Consider the following 23,884-nt stretch of genomic DNA (forward strand, 5'->3'; position numbering starts at 1 on the left):
AGTTAAAAAAAAAAATCTCTCTACAAGTAAATGGGAAGAAAGTGATCCAAAAGCTTTTTAAATTTGGACCTCCAGCGAAAGACTAGAAGTGAAAGCCTTCTGAGAAGACTTTCTTCAGAATCAATGATGACTTGCTTCCACTCCAGTTTGAGGTGTTCTAAGATGACTGATATATCCAAGATTCAATTTGCATGAGGGGCATGTGACGCAGGAAGCGCTAGATAGATGGGTTGTTTTGAGGTTGCTGCATGGTCTAACTGAAGTCTCTTATGTGCCTGCTGCCGTTTCAAGTTAACCTTTTCCATTTTGGTTGGTCATGAGCCAAGGTGCCCATCAGTCAGCAGAGATATTTAACCAAAGCAGGAATGCTTTGAAGTTATCCATGAAGTGGATGTCCCCTGTGATGCCTGAATTCTGAACAGAGCAGGTGCCTCAGGAGTAAAATGAAGGCATGCAAATGACATATCCCACCAAACAGCTGATTTTTAGTGATTATACTATCTTGACATTGGACAAGTTGGCTTATAAGAGGGCATTGCTTTTGGAAAACATTGAGTAGCAGGCAGTACAAGTGGATTAAACCCATTGAGGATATAACTTTATCAGTTTTCATTTTTGCACCTAGCCAAACAAAATTGTCCCAACCCAATTTGATGTTAGCTGGTATCAAAATAGTTTCCTTTGCATGACTTGAATTCATTGCCAACCATAATACATCTGTGGATGCACATGACACACTTAACAATGTTTATTTTTAATGACAGGCAAAGCAACAACAGTTGTTTCTTTGTTGACATTAAAAATAAGGAAATTGCAAAGTTGAATAAACCATTAGAGCATCAAGCTTGACAAAAACAGCAACCCTTATTTCGGACAAAAGCAGAAATTGCTGGAGAAACTGAGCAGGTCTGACAATATCAGAGAGAAAACAGAGTTAACATTTTGAGTCCTGTGACTCTTCTTCCAAACTAGAATCAATTAGTAAAATGGGATATTCACACTAATGATAAGGTTTGGGATGGTGGGGAGGAGGGAGATGTGAGGAGAAAGGTGGAGATGGAGCCTTTCCCAGAGAATGAGGGAAAAAAAGATAGACTGAAAAAGGGAATGTTGGTAGTAGACCAGTGATAATAGGACTTTGAGTAGTTGAAAATGGATTGGTTAGACTGAAAACAACTTATTTTGTGACAGGACCTGGGTTGTGGGGTTAAGTATTAGATGAGGAATGGGGTGTTCTTGCTCTGAAATGATTAAACTCAATATTGAGTCCTGAAGGTTGTAAGGTGCCTAAGGGGGAGATGAAGTGCTTTTCCTCCAGCATGCATTGAGCCTGGCTGAAGCAATGCAGCAGGTCTAAGACAGAAATGTTGGTGCGAGAAACGGTGGTGCGTGACGTACCTAGAAGAGATGTGAAATATTTCAGATTGTATATATTATTTTACACCAAGAAAAATAAGATGATTTACCCCAACATGTTTTTTAGTATTTATGCTCCACACAAACCTTCTTTGACCTTATTTCATCTCTTTTTTTCAAAATATTCCTCCAGTCCTTGTTTCCATCTGATTTTTTTCAAGCTTTCCCCTAAATGTATTTATGCTGCTTCCATCAAACATCATTTAAAATAAAACACTTGTACAGTCTATTTTTTGTTTCACTGCTTTACTAAGAAGTGTACATTATGGTTATAGTAAACATACGTGTCTTGTTAATCTGTGAACTGAGATTACATGTTGGTTTCTTCTCACTTGCATTTGCTAATCAAAGATCCACTGAGCTTTATCTGGGTTCCCAATTATCCACACTAACATATATGACTTATTAAATTTAATGTAATTTTCCATTGAAGAGATCCTTACCTTCTTTCGGTTTGATTACAAATCCAAGCAGGTTTTGCCCTATCTGTGATTTGAGGGCTTCTGAATCCACAAAGACTAATAAACTTCACCAATCTCATCAACCTCATTGAGAAAAAAAAGAGTATAAATGTAAGGTGAAGGCATGACAGACACAAAGAATGCACAAGATGCAATATGTCATTTCAATGGGGGATTCCATTGTGTAACATGCAGATAGCTTGAGCTGATGCCAATTCAGAATGATACTTCATGATAGACTTTCAGATCTTCAGGATCATGTGGACAAGCATGAAATGACATCACCATAGGAAATGATGCCACCTCAGGAAATGACATCACCAACCCAAGAAAACGGGGTTTCTTATAAATAGAAAGCTGGCTACACCACTGGTGCTTCATTCAGAGGTTCACTGAAGATGTTACCTAGTATGGTGACAAAATTTCTGGAAATGAACCTTCCAGCTGAGCGAGCAAACCGACATCCAGAACAAGCAGATGCATGATAGCCTTCAGGGCTTTGCAGTTGGTTTATCTATTGCTAGGAAGGACATAAAGGAAAAGCCTTTTTGATTGTGAGGTACCAAAAGGAATGTTATAGATGACCTGAAGGACAATGATGTGAGTATTATTCTTTTAGCTACTCCCAATTATGACTGAAGCATTAGACACAAACAAAAAAAATTTGGATTCGAGATATGATTTCAGGATCTTTTGTAAGAAGGAAGAGGATGTACTTCATAGCACAAATACAAATGATTTAAGAGGGATGACTTTCAAGTAAACCTGAGGTTGACATTGTGCTTCCTTTTAGTAAACATTTGACCTATGTGACCTTAAGGATAGTATAACTATGTTTGAAGATAATCTTGCTAGATTAAGCAGCCAGTATAAAGATATTGTTGACACAATTACTAATCTAAACCCAGAACATAGAAGATAATTAATTTTGCATTCATAATACACAAAAGAATGCAAATTGAGTATCTATTTTCAAATGGACAGAGTTTTCTGAAGAACAGTAAAACATGCATGCTATATCCAAGGTGTCTCTGTGTTAAAATTTGTCAACTCTGGCAGTGCCTCTAGATCCCCAGCAAAGCACTGTTAATAGACACATGAACTCAATCTATTGACCTATTATTATGATAACAACACACAATAGGGAGGAGGAGAAAAAAAACATATTAATTATTATTAAAGAAAATCACCTGGTTTACCAAAACGTTTAGGAAAGGAAATCTGCCAAACTTATGTGGCCTGATCTACACAAGATTGCAGGTCCACAACAATGTTTTTAACTCTGGAATGCCCCCTGAATTTCCAACCCATTCAGTTGTACCAAGCCTCTATAAAGTCACAAAGAAATGAAAGCAGATGGGCTACCTGGTATTAAGGCAACATCCAAGGAGCAGGAGACGTCAGCCCTTTCTCCTGTTCCTTGGATGCTGCCTGACCTGCTGTGCTTTTCTAGCAACACATTTTCGGCTCTGATCTCCAGCATCTGCAGTCTTCATTTTCTCCTACCTGGCATTAACAAAAGCACCAGAAATAACAACTGCACACACAGCACTGTTGACCTGCAAAGCAATCCTTATTGATACCTGCAGACTTGATCCAAAATTTGGGAGCTGAGTCCTACAAACTACTCAAGTAACAGGCTGACATAATGATGCTCAACTTATAAACAATGCCCAAGACATCAGTATCACCATTCCTTCTTCATATGTGTGAATATTCTGCTCCTTTAGTAAGATTACTTTGTCCTTGGTTTTTCTTAAGAAGGGTTGTAAAAGGCAGAGCTTCTGATTTGTCTGGGATTTGGGGTCTTTGCTAGTGGCGAATAGATACTGCAACAATCAGGGAAAAGGCTTTTTTGTTAAACACTTGTGCAACAAAAGAGAAGGGGCCAGTTCTCCCAGTTCAGGGATTTTTCTACTTTGATTTAGTATTTAGCAGTTAGAAACTGCTGGGGACAAAGAAACAGATACAGTGAAAAGTGGTTCCATGGTGATTCTCTCTCTGACAGCTCTATTGTAAGAACCTGGGTTTGAATTTATCTTTTTTGCCAAGTGGTGAGTTTATGGAGATGTTGCAGGAAATTGGAACAGTATCACTATGTTGCAATAAAGTCAGTTGGGTTTTCAGATAGGTTAAGTTATTGTATATTCTGTTTGCTTTTGTTCATGTTTTTCATTCAGTAGTCTGTAAATAAATTGTTTTGTTTAAAACAGAGTGATTTGACCAGCTGCACCACTCCTGGAATATGCACCTTGCATCTGCTTAAAACAACTGAAAGGTTAGGATCTGGGCTACCTTCTTGCAATGTTTTGAGGGGGTCTGGTCTGGTCCATTACATATGTACTTTGCATTAAGGGGGAGGACCAACAGAAGATTAAATAATTAAGCAAAGTCCAAACACAGCTCATTCAATCTGGAAGCAAGTTTCAATTAGGGGGTTGGTCTCTGGCCTCTCAGTGTCAATAATACATTGCTCTGTCATGTTGTCCTGGCTGATGTTCTCATGCTCCTCTTCAGAGGATTGCTATCATTCCCCTAGGATTTTTTTGCATCCAAGGCATGCCCTCTCCCTGATCTATTCCCCACCTTTGTTATCTCCAACTGAGAAGGACACAACAATCCACAATAACGTGGCACATCCTTGCTGGACTAAATTGCAAGAGCCTTGCAGGAGCAGTCCAGCATTTAAATCCTAATGCTAAAGAGGCTATGGTCTGTTCCATTATGACCCTGGTGGAAGTGTGAAATGTATCGTACATTTGTTCTGTGTCAGTCTGAAGTTTTCATGAAAGGGTCATCAACCATTGTTGCAACCAATAACCTTTGTAACCCAGTGATTCCTGTACGGACTTAGAAAGACAGAGGAACCTCTGAGTCCCCTAGCATGTACAAGAATATCTGGTGCACATCTCATGCTTGCTGGTCACATATAATTTGAACCAGAGGGAGTGGAAGCCTTTCTGTTGATAAATTCTACAGACTGGTGATAAGGTGCTCTGAAAGTGATGTGGGCACAGTCAGTAATACATTAGACCCGAGGGAAGGCAATAATGATGGACAATTCCACTGCCAGGGATGCTTGGCTGTCCTTATCATAGGGACAGGATATGTGGAGAAACTGGTCTCAGTTATATCCTGGATGCATTTATCGTTTGAGAATTCGGAGGAATGTTCCCTGTGAGCTGCTCTGCCGCACAGCTGCTCTGAGGGTAGGCATCGTGACAATGCATTCATTTCTGGTTTCTCGAGGTGCTGCCAATTTCTCCAGCAGCTGGAGAATTTAGAAGAAAAATAGATCGGGAGATATTATAAGGTTCCAGTTGTTCCTCGAAATGAGCAACTAGCCTGAAAATTCTGGGCATTTTTACTCTACCCTGGTGCTTTGGAGTTTGATCAGGAAAACCACTGACCTCGGGCACAAGTACACAAAGCTGACTGATGTGCTCTGCCTTTAAATTGATGCGAACTAGATGACATGAGATTCTCAAGTGCTACAGACTTTACATTGAATGTACAATGTAACTCAAAGAAGTTTCACCTGAATGAGTATCATTGAATGCATATGCATTGAAACTATGAACTTACTAAAGTAAAGTGTAAGACCTGACATATAATTAACCTGCTACTGACTTAATCTTTGCATTTCAATTCACTACAAGGAAATGAATTTTGAATCCTACCTAGTTTAGTTACACTGATCACTTCCACCTCTTGTGAGGTCCTTGAAACTGAAACCCCTCCCCCTGACAGTTTATTCTATTTTGGAATACATATAGGTGATCTAACTTGATCAATAAGATTGATATGGAGAAGTGTTTGCTGTCAAAATACTTTTTTGAAGCTAACTTAAATAAATCAGAAACTAAACTTTATTTGTGGAATAAATCTGAGTCAACAGTGCATGGAATAGGCTGCCTCCTCATATATTAAATACTGATTCAGTCAAAGCACATAGGATTAATCTCAATCAGTATGGAACAGAGGGACGTGGGCATGGTGAAGGACAATGATGAAAAATTGCCAGATGTATCCTGCCATCATGACTCATGCACAGAGATGAAGGGGTCAGCAGAATTTCCTTTTATTTTCTTGCATTCTTATGATCATGATAGACCTAGTTAAAGCTTTGATAGACAAATATTAGCAATACATTTATTGTAAATGTAATTCCCAATGGAAAGTTACCCAGAAAGAACCTGATCCTCAATATCAGGTTAAAAAAAAGTCTCCACTTATGGAGTTCACTGTTGGAGCTTAGCGCAATCAGGTCAAAGCAAATAGTTCTATGTTGCAAAACCTGCAACTTAACAATGGAACAGCAGAAACCTGTTTCCACATAGTATTATTAAGGAAGCAACACTGAAACAGTCAGCATCAGTTAATTGTCCTATTTTAATTCTAATTTCTCATTTAGCTATCAAAATGTAATTTCCGTCCTAGATTTTTGACAAGGATAGGATATGAAGAGCTAGCTCTAGAGAAAATGGCAGCAGTTGCATCTCAAATGCTGTTAGGTTTTGAGAATTAAGAGCTGTCCCACAGGTCCTGAGATGCTCCTAGAAATAAGCCGCTGGCATAAAAATTCAGGGCATCCGTGACGTTAACCGACGCTAATCAGTTCGCTGAGCACAATTCCTCTTCCAGCAGATGGCACAGTTCAGAGTTGACAGCCCAGAGTGTCCTTAATTAATACCTCAACTGTCTCTCAGAAAGTTGGGGAAAATGGCAGCGACGCCTCTGGAACCTGGGTCTTAACATACTCCCTCAATTTCTTGCAGGAGCTTCACCTGCCTCTCCTCTGGAAACTGTGCAGCTTCTGCTGGAAGTTGCTGCTCTTGCTGATGATGTTGAAATTGCTATGTCCTTCTACATTGTCTTTTGAATTGAGCCAAGGTCACAGAGACTCCACTGGTGGCATTCTGTATGGGAGCTCCATGAACAGATAATCTCTGAGGAATGTCAGAAAAATAATACCATTTTATTATGATAGGGTACCTGTCACAATGAAGTTAAGCCCTTACACAGTATGACATGAATGTTTTTTCCAAGTAGGTCATTATCATGTGTCTATAAGGAGTTTGAGGAATGTTACCTTATCTAATCTGAAGTGTCACAGTCAAAATTCACATGCTAGACCAGACTTGTAATTCTGTCAATAAACCACCATAATAGTTCTCCAATCTTCTCCTCATCCTCCTCCTCCTGCTCAGTAAGTCAGCATGATAGCCCACCCAAAGTAAAGGTTCCCTTCCACATCACAATCTGTATCCATGCAGTACAAGGTAACCTATCCCCAAATATGAGTTCCCACTTTACCTAGGACTCCATCACTGCCACCTGATAAGCCCCAATCATTATTGAGAAAACCCCCGAAGACTGACCATGACCCATCCCAAACTGACTTGGTAGGACAGCCCTGACTGACTGCAGCGCAGCACCTAGACTCATTTTCCACAGAATCCTGATTGACCTACCTGTAATTCCTGGACTGCTTTCACTTGACCTATGGATTGACCACGGCCAAATTCTTTGACTCGAGGATCTCTGGATTCAAGTAGCATTAAGTGCTTGATTACTGGGACCAAATCCTGCTGTGTTGGGCCCTTATTGGACTATAACAGTACCCCTGAGTAACTGTAAGGTCCCTCGTCTTCCCATTAAAGACTGCTTCCCTTTGACTTTCACATGTCATTGTTTGCTTCGGGCACATGCAGTGTGTTTGCTGCATAAACTGCAGGTGTGTCATGAATGTAACATGGTGTTGCACAGTGACATGTCAGTTCCCTGTCTGAGTAATAGAATTGACTGTTCAGTGCTCTCTACTATCACAAGCCACCTGCCTCTTGCTGTAACAAGATGCATCATAAGCATAAAGAGTCAGGCAGTTTGTAATTGACCACTAAAGACCCCATGCCCTAAGAAAACAATGCATTTCACACAGAAGTGGCCAGCCTGTAAGTCATTATTGAGGTCACTGTAAGATGAAGTGGACAGAGGCTGGCAGCTTCTCAGTAATTGCTCAAGCAAGTGACTATTAAGAAGGAAGGCTAACAGCCAGAAGATGTGTGTGTCAATGATTTAGATGGATGTGGTGCAGATCTGTTCTTGCATGAAAAGTGAGTTCACCAAAGCATCCAAGACATGGATATCCTTGAGCTCCAAAGGTAAGTGCTAAAGCGCTGAATGAGTTAGTCTGAGAGGAGACATGATGATGTGGTGAGGCTGGTGTTTGCTGATGCCACTTTGAGTGGATGACAGATACACTAGAACATGGAGCATGGAGGGATTTTGGTCAGAAGGAGTAATTGCATGTTGGCTGGGACCAACATTTGGAGAGCTGCAGCCACCGCATACTTACTCTATATTACCATCAGGAACTTGCATTGTCTAATTTCTTGCTGAGGAGAGAATTGAAGTGACATTATAAACAAGACAAGCTAAGCTTTAATGAGATGTAACTGGATAGAACTAAGGTAGTTGTCACTCATTGGTGAAATTCTGAATTCACCATCTAAGGCTTGTTGGAAAATCAAGAAAATGTTTCTCAATGTCAAGAATCTTGTTATTTTCATTCTCGGTCTATTTCTCCACCTTTTTCTTTTACTGACTGCCTGCTTCTTTTTCCCTTGTTGTTGACAAATAATGGCTTAAATTCATTCTCCATTAAATAATCTTCTCAATTGCAATGCTGTTGAGCCTCCACTAAGAGTGAAGACATTACAGGCTTGAACCTGATTTTACTGGAAAACTACTTCAAACTTCACACACCAATTGCACATTGCATTGCATTCTCTAGAAAAAAAAAGATATTTACCAACCTCCTAGTTGATAATTTCACAAAACCGCACATTAACTGTTGACAAGTATGCTACAGATTCTCCATAGCATCATGTACCTGCCAGGACTGTTACTTGCATTCTCGCTCTATTTCCCCACCATTTTCTTTTACTAACTACCTGTTTCTCTTTCCCTTGTTATTGACAAATAATGTCTTAAATTCATTCTCCATGGGGATAAAAGTACATAAGGTGTCAAGAGATCTCCAAAACTTTGTAGGTGTCCAATCTTTAAATATAAACTGTGTATTGCTGAGAATTTCATCTACTCTGTTCTACCTTAGTTCTATCCAGTTACATCTCGTTAAAGCTTAGCTTGTTCTATTTATAATGTCACTTCCAATTCTCTCCTCAGCAAAAAATTAGACAATGCAAGTTGCCAACTATATATGCTTGTAAACTTCTGGTAGTCAATATTTTTCAAGCCCCAGGTCATTAGCATTCTCTTCCGATATAGTATAAATCATTGCACTCTTTGAGATGTGACATTTTTGCCATTTTGATCTGATGAGTGCCAGAGAAAAAACTTTGACAGGATGTTCATCTTTTCAACAATATACAATATTATGATGAATGAAAGGAAAACTTTAGTCTCAATGAAGGAAAAATTCCAACGCCTGATGAAATATACATTAAATTTCATGTCTCAATTTAGCGTGGATATGTGCCAGGGGATTGGAAAGTTGCCAACATTGCACTCATTTTTAAAAGGAGACAGAGCTAATCTGGATAATTATAGATCAGTGAGCTTAGCATCCATGATAAGTAATATTTTAGAGCCCCTAATTACGGATGAGATTACCGGATATTGGAGTAAAAAGAAAAACACTAATGGCTGATACTGATTTCAAAAGAGATGGTAGCTGTTGATGAACCCTGTTGGATATTTTGAGAAGATAAGAGATATGGTGGCTGAGAGAAATGAAAAGAAAGTAGTGTGCATTGTGTTTACAAAATCCTAATGCAAGGAATTACATGGAAGGTAAAGGAGACCACTGCACGAGATTAAATCATTTGGAATTAGTAGGAGGATTGCTAATGTGATTAAAACATGGCTAGAAAAGGGAAAAAAAAACAGAATAGAAGTGAAGGACAAGTTTTTAGCATGTTGAAAATTGATAGTGGCAACTCAGTGGTAACTTTGCTATGGGCCAGGCCTGACCCCTCAAAACGTTTCAAGAAGGTAGCTCAGACCCCAATTTTCAACCTGTTTTGAGCAGGTGTTAAGTGGATATTCCAGAAGCGATGCAGCTGGTCAAAACCCATTGGTTTTAAACAAAACAGAATTTATTTACAGACTACCAAATGAAACACAAACAAAAGAGCACGGAATACAAAATAATTTAACCTATCCAAAAACCCAACAGCCTATCCCAACTTAATGATGCTGTACTAAATTCCTGCAACAATCCCCGTAAACACCCCTTGGCAAAAAACGATAAAATCAGATATAGGTTCTTATAGTAGAGAGAGAGATGGCAGAGAGATTCAGCACAGAACACCTTCTTCCATGTAGCTATTTCTTTTGGGTTTCCAGCTAACAACTGACCAGCAGCTCTGAACAGCCAGACAGCTAAAACCAAAACAAGCCAGAGAAAAGGAGTAAAGGAGCTATAGAGTATAAATTGGGAACAATTGTTCTATGGGCAGTGCACAACAGAAATGTGGAGGCTGTTTAAGGAACACTTATTGTGAGTGTTGGATAACTTTGTCCCACTGAGACAGGCATGGAATGGTAAGGAGAAGGAGTCTTGGATGATAAGAGAAGAGGAGCTTCTTGTCAAGAGGAAGAAGGAAGCTTACTTATGGTTGAGGAAGCAAGGATCAGGCACAGCTTTAGAGGATTACAGGGTAGCTAGGAAATAACTCAGAAATAGACTGAGGAGAGCTAGGAGGGGGCACAGAAAAGCCTTGGTGGGAAGGATTAGGGAAAACCCAAAGGGGTTCTATGCTTAAATGAGGAATAAGAGAAAGATCAGAGAGAGTGTAGGGCAATCAAGGATAATGGAGGGAACTTGTGCCTAGAGTCTGAAGAGGTAGGGAGGCCCTAGGTGGGTTTTTTTGCCTCAGTATTCACTAGAGAGAGGGACCTTGTTGATAGTGAGAACACCATGGACCAGGTTAATAGGCTTGAACAGATGATATTAAGAAAGTGAATGAGCTAGAAATTCTGCAAAGCATCAAGATAGACAAATCCCCAGGGCCAGACCAGATATATCTAAGGTTACTATGGGAAGTGAGGATTGAGATTGCTGCGCTTCTGGTGAAGATCTTTGCATCCTCACTCTCCACAGGAGTAATACCAGATGTTTGGAAGGAGGTGAATGTTGTTCCTCTGTTCAAGAAGGGAAAGAGGGAAATCCCTGGGAATTACAGACCAGTCAGTCTTATGTCTGTGGTAGACAAGATACTGGAAAAGATTCTGAGAGATAGGATTTATGACTATTTGGAAAAACATAGTTTGATTAAAGATAGTCAGCATGGCTTTGTGAGGGACAGGTTATGCCTCACAAGCCTTATTGAGTTCTTTGAGGATGTGACGACTCAAGTTGTTGAAGATCGAGCAGTGGATGTGGTGTATATGGATTTCAGTAAGGCATTTGATAAGGTTCTCCATTGGAGGCTCATTCAGAAAGTTAGGAGGTATGGGATACAGGGAAATTTGGCTGCCTGGATACAGAATCGGCTGGCCGAAAGAAGACAATGAGTGGTAGTGGATAGAATGTATTCCAAGTTTTGAGACGTATTCCACCTGGAGATCGGTGACCAGAGGTTTCCTGCAGGGATCTGTTCTTGGGCCTCTGCTCATTGTAATTTTATCAATGACTTGGATGAAGGAGTGGAAGTGTGGATTAGTAAGTTTGCTGATGACACAAAGATCGATAAATAGATCCCTCAAAGTTGTCACCCAAGTTGATAGGATTGTTAGGAAGGCGTCTGGTTTTTGGCTTTCCTCAACAGAGGGATTGAGTTTAAGAGCCGCGAGGTTTTGCTGTAGTTCTATAAAATCCTGGTTAGACCATACTTGGAATATTGTATCCAGTTCAGGTCGCCTTATTACAGGAAGGATATAGATGCTTTCGAGAGGGTGCAGAGGAGATTTACCAGGATGCTGCCTGGATTGGAGGGCTTGTCTTATGAAGAGAGATTAAGTGAGCTCGGGCTTTTCACACTGGAGAGATGAAGGAAGAGAGGTGACTTGATAGAGATGTACAAGGTAATGAGAGGCATAGATATAGTAGATAGCCAGAAACGTTTCCCCAGGGCAGAAATAGCTGTCATGAGGAGTCATAATTTTAAGGTGATTGAAGGAAGGTAAGGGGAGATATCAGAGGTAGGTGCTTTATGCAGAGTGGTGGGTGCGTGAAATGTACTGCCAGCGGTGGTAGTAGAGTCAGAGACATTAGGGACATCTAAGCGACTGCTGTACAAGGACATGGATGGCAGTAAATTGGGGGTGTGTATGTTAGGTTGATCTTACATTAAGGTAAATGCTCGGTATAACATCGTGGACTAAAGGGCCTGTACTGGCCACTCCCCTTTCATTGTACAAGTGTTTTTTTTTTAACCTAAAAGCTTCTTCAAGTAGACAAACACAGGGAAAATGGAATCTCTGTTTTTATAATCCCTCTGAAAAAAATTCAAGGACAACCTAAACTTGTTAAAGAGCAGCATTATCACAACTTCTGTTCACTGTGTCTATCAATAATTTGGATGTCAGCTTAGAGTGAATGGCATAAACATTACCAAGTTCTACTGAAATAGCTGATGGTAGTGTATTACAGTCATTCTGGTAGCCTAGAGCTATGAACAGAGATGATAATTTCAATTTTCTTTCCACTAAATGATTGATCAAGAATCTTACCTACTCTTATCACTTGTCGTTAGCCTATTGGAAGGCTTCGCAAGCTGACAATCAACCAGTTTGGCCATGGTATGAATGCACCTTCTCTGGCTATCAAGTATTGGGAAGACTCAAATCCAGTCCTTCTGGTTCAGAAGCAGGCATAACATCATTGCACTATAACATCTCTATACTAAAATAAGAGTTTTCATTAATTCTTTGGATAACTGGATAATTAGAGGACGTAGCAAGGGGATGCTTGCAAATGTGTGTATAGACTCAAAAATAGCACTTGGAGTTGACTATCAATAAATTATATATTTTGGTTGAAAGAAAGAAGATTAATTATATTCTTAATTGAAATAAGTCAGTGAGGAGCAAAGGAATCGGAGGTTCAGATATTGTAAGGCCATCAAATGAAGGACAGGCAATTACTAACATAAGAGACACATAATCCATGTCTTTTGTACACATCAGGACAAATGCAAGAATGATAATTTTTGAGGGAGCAACAATTAATACTGCATGAGAAAAGGCTACTGGAGTTTGGCAAGTCTACTCCTATTGATTGAATTACTGTACCAGAATTTTATTTAATACAAAAAGGTACAATGCATGGACGTGTTCCTTTTTCTTGCAGTGGATAGCTATGAATATATGTAAATTCTCACAAGAGTATATGTAAGTCTTTTGAGTCATGTGACTCACACTGGAGTCTGATATTTTGGATTGTTTAACAAGTGATGTCTAATCATAGGAATAGACTAATTGAATACTAGGATTTGTCATAAATTATAGAATGTAAACCCACGAGATAACAACAAATGAGAACTCTTTAGGGTATTACTTGCAGAATTTGTCTCCAGACAAAAGACATTAAGGCTTCAGAGAGGCACAATATAGATTCACTCAGATGTTACATGACATAAAAATTAAAAACATGAAGAAAAAATGGGGGGATAAAAAAACTGGTATTGTTCATCTGAACAAAGCAGATAATGAAATATATTTAAAGTGAAGAAAAATTTGGACAGCACAGGTATGTCTGATAATTTAGAGATCTGGAATGAGAGCCATTAATGCAAGATTAAAAATAATTTAGAACTGAGAACAAGAGACATTTCATTGTTCATTGTGGAGAGGCTGTGAGATTCACTTCCATGGTTAATGATTGAGACTGAAACAATGTGAACATTCTTTAAATAAAGGAAAAGAGGTTGAAGACATATGAGAAAAGCCTGATTACATGTGACTAGGACTATTTTCTTAGGTGAAGAGTAAATGATTATGCTATTGGTTTCAAATTTTAGTTGCATTTTGAGGTAGTATGCATCTTCAGCCTCCAAGAACAAGAAGATGGCTGCTTAGAGGCCAAGGATCTGATCTACACCTGACTGCCAATCTCCCTCTGCTTTCAAAACACCAAGGGCAATATGTGCATGACAAAAGCCACAAAACTACTAGGATTCTCATGGAGAACATGCTAAAACAATACTTCTATTACCTGGATGGCTCAGAGGGCATCGCTCTGTTACAGACTGGACCATGCCTCTCAGTTTGTGGTAGTCTGATGCATCCATCAAAATGTTGTCGTCATGTGAGTGTAGCTTATACTGATAGTAACCCAGAGGGCACCCTTTGGTGGAAGAAGAGGTCTGTGCAGTGTATCTAGGGTCCCACACTTTGCTGCAAATGGACTGACAGAAAGCAGCTACTCAAACTTTGCTTTCTGAAGAAGAACTTTGCTTTATTGTGATGATTCAACTATTCCCCAAGTAGGGCACTGTATCACAACATATCTTTCGCTAAAATCTACAACCTAAATGACCAAAAATCACACTACCCAACATCTTAATCCAAAAATTCATCACTGCCCATTCTTTTCACGCCAATTGTTCCTCCTTAAGTTTGACTTAATGCTCTTATACAGTGCTAACCCAATTACTGCAACATGGCTGGTGAAAGAAAGACAGGTGAAGAATTCAGATATCTTAGCATTCAAGTAACTCTGGAATGCATTGGCCTGGACATGGGCAGCAAATGTCTGGGCTGATTGACTCATATACAGCAGCATATGTTCTCATAAAATGATGGTAGTGGGGAAAATGGATTGTGTCATTCTGAGCGATGATAGTGGGTTCATGCTACAGTGTCACTCCCCTTTCATTCACATAACAGCTAGATCCTAGTAATCTGTGCATTGTCTTCAGCTACATTTGATCTGATCAGCTTTTTTGATAGTTGCAGGAGCTTGTCTGGTATATCTGCCAATGAATGAAGCATTTCAGTTTGTATTCCCATCAGCATCCTTGTCTGTGCAACCTCACCAAAGTCCTCATCTAAGACTCCATAGCTGAACATTTCCATAGTCGCACCCTCCAGTGAGCTGGAACATGAGTTACCACAACAGGTTTGACTACACCCCATTCATGGTCAGTGACGCAACTCATGCTGATCCCCACTCCATAAGGGCCTCTGAAGTTTGTGCAGTGACAGTGTCTGAGCTGCTGGCTGTGAGTGTCAAATCAAGTGATGAGGCTTCTTCATCAGTGATGTGGTGTGTTTTTTTTCTCTCTCATTCTCCCTCTCTCCCTGTCTCTTTCTGTCTATATTCAACTGGAAAATGCTGTGGTGGCAGATATCAGTTCCTTTTACCTCCATGCATCATATCAGAAGAGGAAGGTTGTGATGAGAGAAGTGGGTGTGAGGTAGAAACAAGACATTCATGTCTGCACTCTTTGCAGCTCACAGTTGAAGCCAGTGACATGTTGTCCCTCCTCAATGTTCTCCATGATACCTAATGCTAAGGGTCCAGTTGCAAAATGATGGTGCAATGAACCAGCTGTATGGGTCACAGTGGATATAGGTATTTCTGCCCACTATTTCTTCTCTGTTACCTTCCATTTCATGGTTTGTTCCGGTGAAGTGAGAGTGACTGCCCTTGACAATAAGGAAATATTTAACTGAATGGGACATCAATGCAGTTTCTGCAAAACTGCAGTCAATGGGTAGCGGAGAAGAACTTTATGCCAGCTGGCTTCACACCTAGTCAGAAGAAAGATGGTTATGATGATTGAAGGTCAGTCATCTCAGCTCCAGATCAGCTCTGCAGGAGATTCCCAGGGCAGTGCCTAGACTCAACTATCTTCAGGTACTTCACCAATGGCCTTCCCTTCATCATGATGTCAGGAGTAGGAATGTTTGCTAATGGTACTGAAACAGCCTGCAGCCATATTCAGTGAGACCCGGACAACATCCAAGTGACAACTAACAGCCGCATCATGCAAATGCTAGGCAATGGCCAATTCCAAGAAGTCAGAATCTAAGTATTGCCTCTTGACATTCAATGGCATTATCATCGCTGAATCCCTTACTATCATTATCCTTGTGGCTACCATTGAGCAGCAACTGAACAGGATTAGCGAAATCAATACTGTGGCTACAACAGCAGCTCAGAGGCTAAAGTTTCTGCAGTGGATAAATCACCATCTGACTCCACACAGCCTGTCCACCATCCATAATGCACGAGCAAGGATTGAGATGAAATACTACGGCACGGTGGCACAGTGGTTAGCACTGCTGCCTCACAGCACCAGAGAACCGGGTTCGATTCCCACCTCAGGCAACTATCTGTGTGGAGTTTGCACATTCTCCCTGTGTCTGCGTGGCTTTCCTCCGGGTGCTCCGGTTTCCTCCCACAGTCCAAAGAAAATGTGCAGGTTAGGTGAATTGGTCATCTAAATTGCCTGTAGTGTTAGGTGAAGGGGTAAATGTAGGGGAATGGGTCTGGGTCTCTTCGGAGGGTCGGTGTGGACTCATTGGACCGAAGGGCCTGTTTCCACACTCTAAGTAATCTAATCTAATCTACTCTCCACTTGCCTTGATGAGTGCAGTTCCAACAGCACTCAAGAAACCTGACACCTTCCCGGAAAAAAGTAACCCATTGGTTAGCATTCCAACCACTATTTTCCACATTCACTCCTTTCTCCGCCAGCACACAGTGGCAGCTGTACACACTATCTATAAGATGTGCTACCAAAACTCACTACATGCATCCTCTAAAAGCAACTGCCAAACACGGGGACCTCCACCAGCTTAGAGGACAGGGGCAGCAGATGCATGGAAATATCATCACCTGCAAGATCCCCTCCAAGCTACATACTATTATAACTTAGACCAATATCACTATTTCTTCACTGTTGCTGGTCGAAATCCTGGAGCTCTGTTTCAAACAGCACTGTGGGTGTCTCTACACTCTAATGACTGCAGCAGTTCAAGAAGGCAGTCCACTATTGCCCAGGGAAATTAGGGATAGATGATAAATGGGTTCTCATGGCCTCTGAACTGTCAGAACTGCACTCACACATTGAGGCGTCCTTGTCAATGGCAGTTGGGGAGGGAGAGAGGTGTTGCTAAGAAATCATCAAGTAATAACGTCTGAAGGAAATGGAAGATGATGGTGCTGGATGCTTCTGCAAAAAGTCTGGTAACTGAGATTCTGGTGGTAGGGTCAAGGGGATTGGAAAGATGTTGTGAAACTTGGAAGGGTTCAGAAAAGATTAACAAGGATTTTGCCAGGGTTGGAGGATTTGAGCTATAGGGAGAAGCTGAACAGGCTGGGGTTATTTTCCCTGGAGCATCGGAGGCTGAGGGGTGACCTTTATAGGAGTTTACAAAATTATGAGGAGCATGGATAGGATAAATAGACAAAGTCATTTCCCTGGGGTCGGGGAGTCCAGAACTAGAGGGCACGGGTTTAGGGTGAGAGGGGAAAGATATAAAAGGGACCTAAGGGGCAACTTTTTCACACAGAAGGTGGTACGTGCATGGAATGAGCTGCCAGAGGATGTGGTGGAGGCTGGTACAATTGCAACATTTAAGAGGCATTTGGATGGGTATATGAATAGGAAGGGTTTGGAGGGATATGGGCCGGGTGCTGGCAGGTGGGACTAGATTGGGTTGGGATATCTGGTCGGCATGGACAGGTTGGACTGAAGGGTCTGTTTCCATGCTGTACATCTCTATGACTCTATGACTCTAAGTGACTATTCAAGATCTGTGAATTTATGTTCAATAATACCTTCTATCCACCACACCACCAGAATTCAACCTGACATTCTGCTACTCCACCTTAATCTCTATACCTTCCAATAATATCAGCCTCACCATACTCTCTTGCTGCCTTCACATACCGATAGCATTTCAGCTAAGGAAGCCACATCAATAAAAATCAGCGCTGTACAATTAGTGACATTATTTAGTCTCTTATTTAAATATACTTGTTCATTCATACAGGTTTTGCAAACTAGGCCAGCATTTATTGCTCCATCTTTGCTAATTCTCAGCAAAAGCTTCCTTTCCAATATGCACTTCCCCTTCAAGAAGGACAGACTATCTTTAAGTACTGGAGGCTAGCTATAACATGTACTAGCATATCCTGCTTGTAGGGCCACTGTTGAGCATACAGCCTCATTTGCACTTGACTGCACACAGCAATTGTGGAACTGAGGAGGCAGCACGAAGTATGTGAGCCACCTGCCATAATAGGACTGAATGTGGTCAGAAAACAAGACATAGCCCCATGTGCTTATAATCGAGTCAAATAGTGAAAAAACAAAATTGAGAGCTCTCTTGTGGTGCAGTGGTAGTGTCCATGCCCCTAGTCTGAGGGGCCTGAATTCAAGTTCGAGAGGTATGTAATAACATCTCTGATTGGAAAAATAGTTTCAATTTTAAAAGAAAAAGCAAAATGGGATGACCTGAAATTCACAGGGAAGTCATCATTTCACATTGATTTTATCTGTGAAATCCCGAGAGGATGTCTCAGGAAGCCAATGACCCTGAAGAGTCTGATAAATACCCAGCTGCTCACTCACCTATTTCCCTAGCTGAAATTGCAAAGACTGGGGAGATGGTCTGAAATTTTGCACTGCAGCACAAAATCACGGAATAGATGTTCGAGTGTATTGATGGCATGGCAGACTGTATTGCACTTGTCCAAAGACATCATGTTAAGCAGAAAACTATCACTGAAGTTTGCCAGTGATAATTCCCAACATTTTTCAATGTCTTTTACTGCACAAAAATCAAGCCATTGTAAGTTGTGAACAATTGGAAAATAAAGACATTTTTCATGAATCCACTTCTTCACTGTTTTTAATTGGTTCTTCTTTTGTCACAGGCTGCGTTTGCCAACAAAAACTAGGTAGCACGGGACCTTCTCAGCAGTCTATTGCTTTCCTTAACAGGAGTTTGTGGATACACTCCCTGCAATTTGATATATTCTACTCTGACTGTATTGGCATGATGCATTCCAGTTAGATGCAGAGTCGCTTATCATTTGCACTGCCTCAATATGAATCTTCAGCCCAATTTCAGTAATACTTCCTCATCCAAATCTCACACCATCCTGTGATCTAAGTGAGATTGTTCATTTTTCTGGCAAATAGTGCAGCTATAGACTTGAGGATCATTTAGCAGAACCTGGTTTGAGATGACGTAAATTCTATTCATATTGCAGTGTTTCAGGCAATTGACATAAAAGAACATTATCCCATCAGCTTGAGGTGAATTTGAACTTATATTCCAGAAATAAATGATCAGTGTCTAACCCATTGTGCCACCAGTTCCCTGAACACAAGCATTTAATAATTCAGTTAATTGAATCTGTTACATCCAGTATTATGAATGTTGTAGCTCAGAAAAGATATTTTATCCACAGATTTACAGCTGCCCATTAAAATTCAGTAGAAGTCACCACCTTTCGCTGTTCACCGACCATTATGAGATCAATATATATGTCAGCAAAAATGCATGTTACTTAAAACTCTCATTTGTTGGCTTGCAGTCAGCCCGGTAAAATAAACAAATGCAGTTAAAATTTTGTGGGCATTGAAAGTCCAACATTAACCCATTGGGGAAGCATATTTCCTGTTAGTATGTGCAGTTGTACTGTAAGTGGATTAATGTAATTACCTTCAGCTGATACTTGTACATAATTTTGTTATAAAATTTCTATCAGAGGTACCTTTCAAAGCTTTGTGATGCAGATAAAGTCCTACCCACACCACACGCAATGACCTATTTAATGTAAGTTATCATGTTGCGAGGTAGACGAGTTTTGGTTTAATCTAATGTCAAGTAAAGCATCAAACGTACATCGGTCATCAATAAGTATGTATTTCTTGTCTTCTCCACAAAACTTGCTTTGAGATTAGGTTATAGATTTTTCTAAATAATTTAGTTTGAGGTTGTGAGTTTCATTCTTATAATATAGCCGGTAATAATGTTCATAAGGAATTGGAAGGAATGCTATTTCATAATGGTATGGGTGCTTATAATATCATTAGTGCCTACCAATTTACAATAACAGAATGGTCAAATTTCCATTGCAACATACAACATCATTGAGATTTTTACTGATTATCTGTTTTTAGCGTTAGCTGATGTTGCTGAAGTTTTATTGCATACCTAGTAAAGTGTCATTATGGAGTGTTTGTATCTCCTCTGTGTGTTTGATCACATAGAAAGTTCAAGATCGTGATACCATTGATGCAAACAGGTTAATTCAAGGTCAGTGCATAAAAATTGATCAATGAACTTGAAAAATCTTTCTTACTTGCTCTTGAAAAAGCAAGCATGATGAAACAAGGGGGTGCCTGTTTTACAGTTTCTTAAAGATCTACTCAGTAAATTGCAGCTGAGATATAAGTGACATGGTTGTGCTAAAATAAGCACAATGGAGAGCTGCTGGAGCAATATGGAGGTTATTGCTGACTGCAGGAAGACAGAAAATAATAATGCTTTGCATTGATATTGTTTGAGATAGAAGTGCAATTTGTACCACCATGGCGATTAGTTTGTTGCAGTCATGTGACCTCTACTATGAGGCACGTGCACTGGAGGCAGTCATCTTACAAGTGCTTCAATAAAGCTGCCTTGTGAAAAAAACATAGTATCAGAAATAGAGCTGAGATATATTGTTGAAAAGCTGTGACAAAGTGCAGTTAAAGTCAGAGACAGAGTGAGAGAAAAAGAGACAGAAATGTTAAAAGCTAGTTTCCTTTTCCATCCTGGACAGCCTTCATGACAACCAGAGAATGGAGTAATGTCTAAGTGTATTTTCAATACATCACCGAGATGTTGAAGCCTGTAAAATCCCTACAAGCTTCAGAACTTTCCACTCATAAAATTTGGCATTTTACTCATGCAAGTATACATAATGAGCTGGGAACAACACGATTGTACAGTGGAGCCTGACCCCAAGCAGACATTCAACCTGCCTTTTACACTTTCCTGATTTGATCTGATTGTAATCACATGTACCTAAGTACAGTAAAAAGCTTTGTTTTGCGAGCAGTGCATCTACCTCCACACAATCAAGATGTGTCACCAAGGCACACATTATCCTGAGCTAGATCTACATCGCCATTCCTTCTTCATCACTGGGTCAAAGACCCTGGACTCCCTTCCTATGAGTATTGTAGGTCCTACACCACAGGGCTGCAGTAGTTCAAGATGACAGCACCCTACTACTTCCTCAAGAACAAGTAGAGATGGATAATAAATGCTGGCTTTGTCTACAACACCCACATTCTGTGAGTGTATTCAAAAAATCACATTCATAATTGTGCATCCATCATCCACTTAATCCACTTCCTTATGTTGAACAACTGTAACATAAACTAAGGGAATGAATTCTGAAAACTGAAACTAAATGCAAAAATGAAAGAGAATAATGCAGTTGGAAGCAATCATTTTGATTATAGTTGTGTGATATAGTGGTAAAAGATTTTCTTGCAAGTTATGCAGCCAGACAAACTCTAAGATGAATGTATATGAAGTATCTTAATGAGTATCACTTCTGGATTCCTACTTGAATATCTGAATATCTGCAATAACAGAATCTGTCAGGCCACAGTTTGAATGTGATCTCAGTTTCTTATTGATGGTCAAATTGCTTCATGGTCCTCAGACTCTTGAGTCATATTATTTAGTGTCATTTTGTTAATGGACTTCAAATTAACTTGCTTAGTCAGAAACCAAAGCAGGAAATTATGTATCAGTATTCAATGAGACTTATGGCCTAATTATTCAAGCTCATCAAAGCAGATGTGCAAATTTCAATATGTGATTTGACCTGGGGTGTTCCTTTCGTCTGGGAGATTTGTTTCATCTGACCCTGAAGGTGAAAATTACATTTCCGGGAATGATAGACATTAGTAAAGGCCAGGAACTGACATGAAGGTTGTAAAAATATCTATATGAAGTTACCAATTTAACTTAATTTGATTCACCATTGTTAAATAGAATTTAAATGTATGAAACAATTACAATCCCTAGAGTTCAGCATCCTTACTGCAGTGAATTATGTGTTCATCAAAATGAGAGACATTGATGCTAAGGGAAGTGGAACACTCCCTTTTTTTGCATCATGTGTCAAAAATCAAAAGCTCTGAAATCAGACATAAATTGCAACAATATAGGTTATGTATTAGATCAATACACTTGAGATACTTCACAGAGTTCACTCTTCTTTGAAATCCAATAGGTCATAATTTGCTGTAGCAGGATGATGAATGTTGTCTGCTGTTAGTGAGATTTGCTTTTGTCTCATTAATAATGATGTGTTTCAAATTGATGAAAGTGTGGGATGTTAATATTGTAGCGTGGGAAGTTGGACATCAATTAAAACAGATAAGCGTGATGGCCAGCAGATGACTAATTCCAGCAGCACCCCCAGGAGTTGTGGCCACTACTGAGGCTGAAGCTAATCCCCAACCAAGAGCATTGCCGAAGCCAGATAATAAGGGGGGCATTGCAGGGTTGACTCCAGTAAGTTCTGATAAAGGGGTTGAGGTGGGAATCAAGTAGGGGGTGGTGAGTAGCATGATGGGTTACAAGAACTCTGCTGTCCGTCAGATACCTGTGAAGAAGGGTCACCCTGTCTGTAACAATTCTGATAGGGTTCTCTTGGGGGTAACCAAAGAGGCTGTGTCACTCCTGCGCACCCCATTTGAGGGCCTCACATGGTTCAAGGGCTCACAGGTAACTTGACACCAACCCACGGTTGGTAAAATTCCAAAGGAATTTCTTCAATGACAGGCTCAACACCATTATGCCACTTAAATTTCAGTTGACCTGCTCAAAGTTCTGGTCAATGACTGAGTGGAGCAACTCTTTCTTTTCCCAATTAGAATAAACAATTAGATTGAACAATTGCAAAATCAATAGTCCAAGGACTGAGAGAGAATTGTTCATTGGAGTGGATGAATTCAATGACAATTAGGCAGAAGAATTAGACAAAAAGAGAAAAAGTCAGTGAAAGGAACATTTCCTTAAGGAAAAACAAGTACATTTTTCAAATCTCCAACAACAGTTAAATCTTGAAGAAATGAATCCTTATTATAATAGTAAATTTTCAGAATGAGAGAGGTTTTAGGCAGTGATACTTGCCAAGGTTTACTTGTGGACAATGTTGAAAACTTTTTTTTTCTCTCTGGCAGGTTCAGTTCATCTTTACTGCCCAAACAAAATACCTTCATAGTCTTAAATGAGTTTCAATTGTGAGGTAAAATATGAGATGCTGTCTAGAATCAAACTGTCTTAGACAGCAATATTTAGATTAATGTTGCCTCTGCTCCTCACTGTAAGTTTGCTGTGACATTTGTGGCAAATAATAACAAGGGCCATTAGCCTCACCATTTTTGCTGGTAAATTATTGCCCTCTATTTGGTTAGTTGTGAGTTTAAATGTTTAAATTATATATTGAAATTGCTTAAATTGAAACCTTTAAATTGTAATCTATGGCTTTAATTGCATCTCAGAGCCTGCAAATATAAATAAGGATGATGTTATTTATAAAAGGTGCCAAGTCAAAGCCTGGTCTGCTAGTTCAGCTGGATATTAAAGGCCTTAAGGTGTTATCTGAAGAAGAACATGGAACTTGTCCTAATTAAATCTCCCTCAATTAAGATCAGATTCATCTCTTACTCATTCTACACTAGCAAAAGCTATCGCATTTGCCGACATTGACAGCAGCCAGAATACTTCAAAAGGTTATTCATTGCCATGTGAAGCACTTCAAGGTACTTTTGCTACATAAATCCAGGGCTTTTATCCTCAGTAAGTTGTGAAGAGTTCCCAAGAGTGCCATCAGCAAAAATTTCTTTCTTGTTTTGTGCTTTCTCATTTTATGAGACATGCACTTCACACTTAATTAGGTTCCAAAGGCTTGAGAGGAGTTAACAGAATCAAGAGAAGGAACTGGAAGAAATGTGGAGGGAATATTTGAAGGGAGAAGGAAAACAATTTTCTACTGATGACTA

The 23,884-nt window shown here is 39.9% G+C and overlaps 1 long non-coding RNA gene across 1 annotated transcript in view; it reads right to left on the reverse strand.

Moving 5' to 3' along the window:
• LOC122558052 overlaps window positions 1–23,884 on the reverse strand; it is a 70,792-nt gene that overhangs the window by 25,666 nt on the left and 21,242 nt on the right. Inside the window, exon 2 of the long non-coding RNA XR_006314026.1 lies at window positions 1,860–1,961. This is a non-coding gene — a long non-coding RNA (uncharacterized LOC122558052). The remainder of the gene's footprint in view (window positions 1–1,859; window positions 1,962–23,884) is intronic.

The sequence above is a fragment of the Chiloscyllium plagiosum genome, chromosome 16, assembly GCF_004010195.1.
Source record: "Chiloscyllium plagiosum isolate BGI_BamShark_2017 chromosome 16, ASM401019v2, whole genome shotgun sequence".
In the NCBI taxonomy this organism is placed as follows: Eukaryota; Metazoa; Chordata; class Chondrichthyes; order Orectolobiformes; family Hemiscylliidae; genus Chiloscyllium; species Chiloscyllium plagiosum.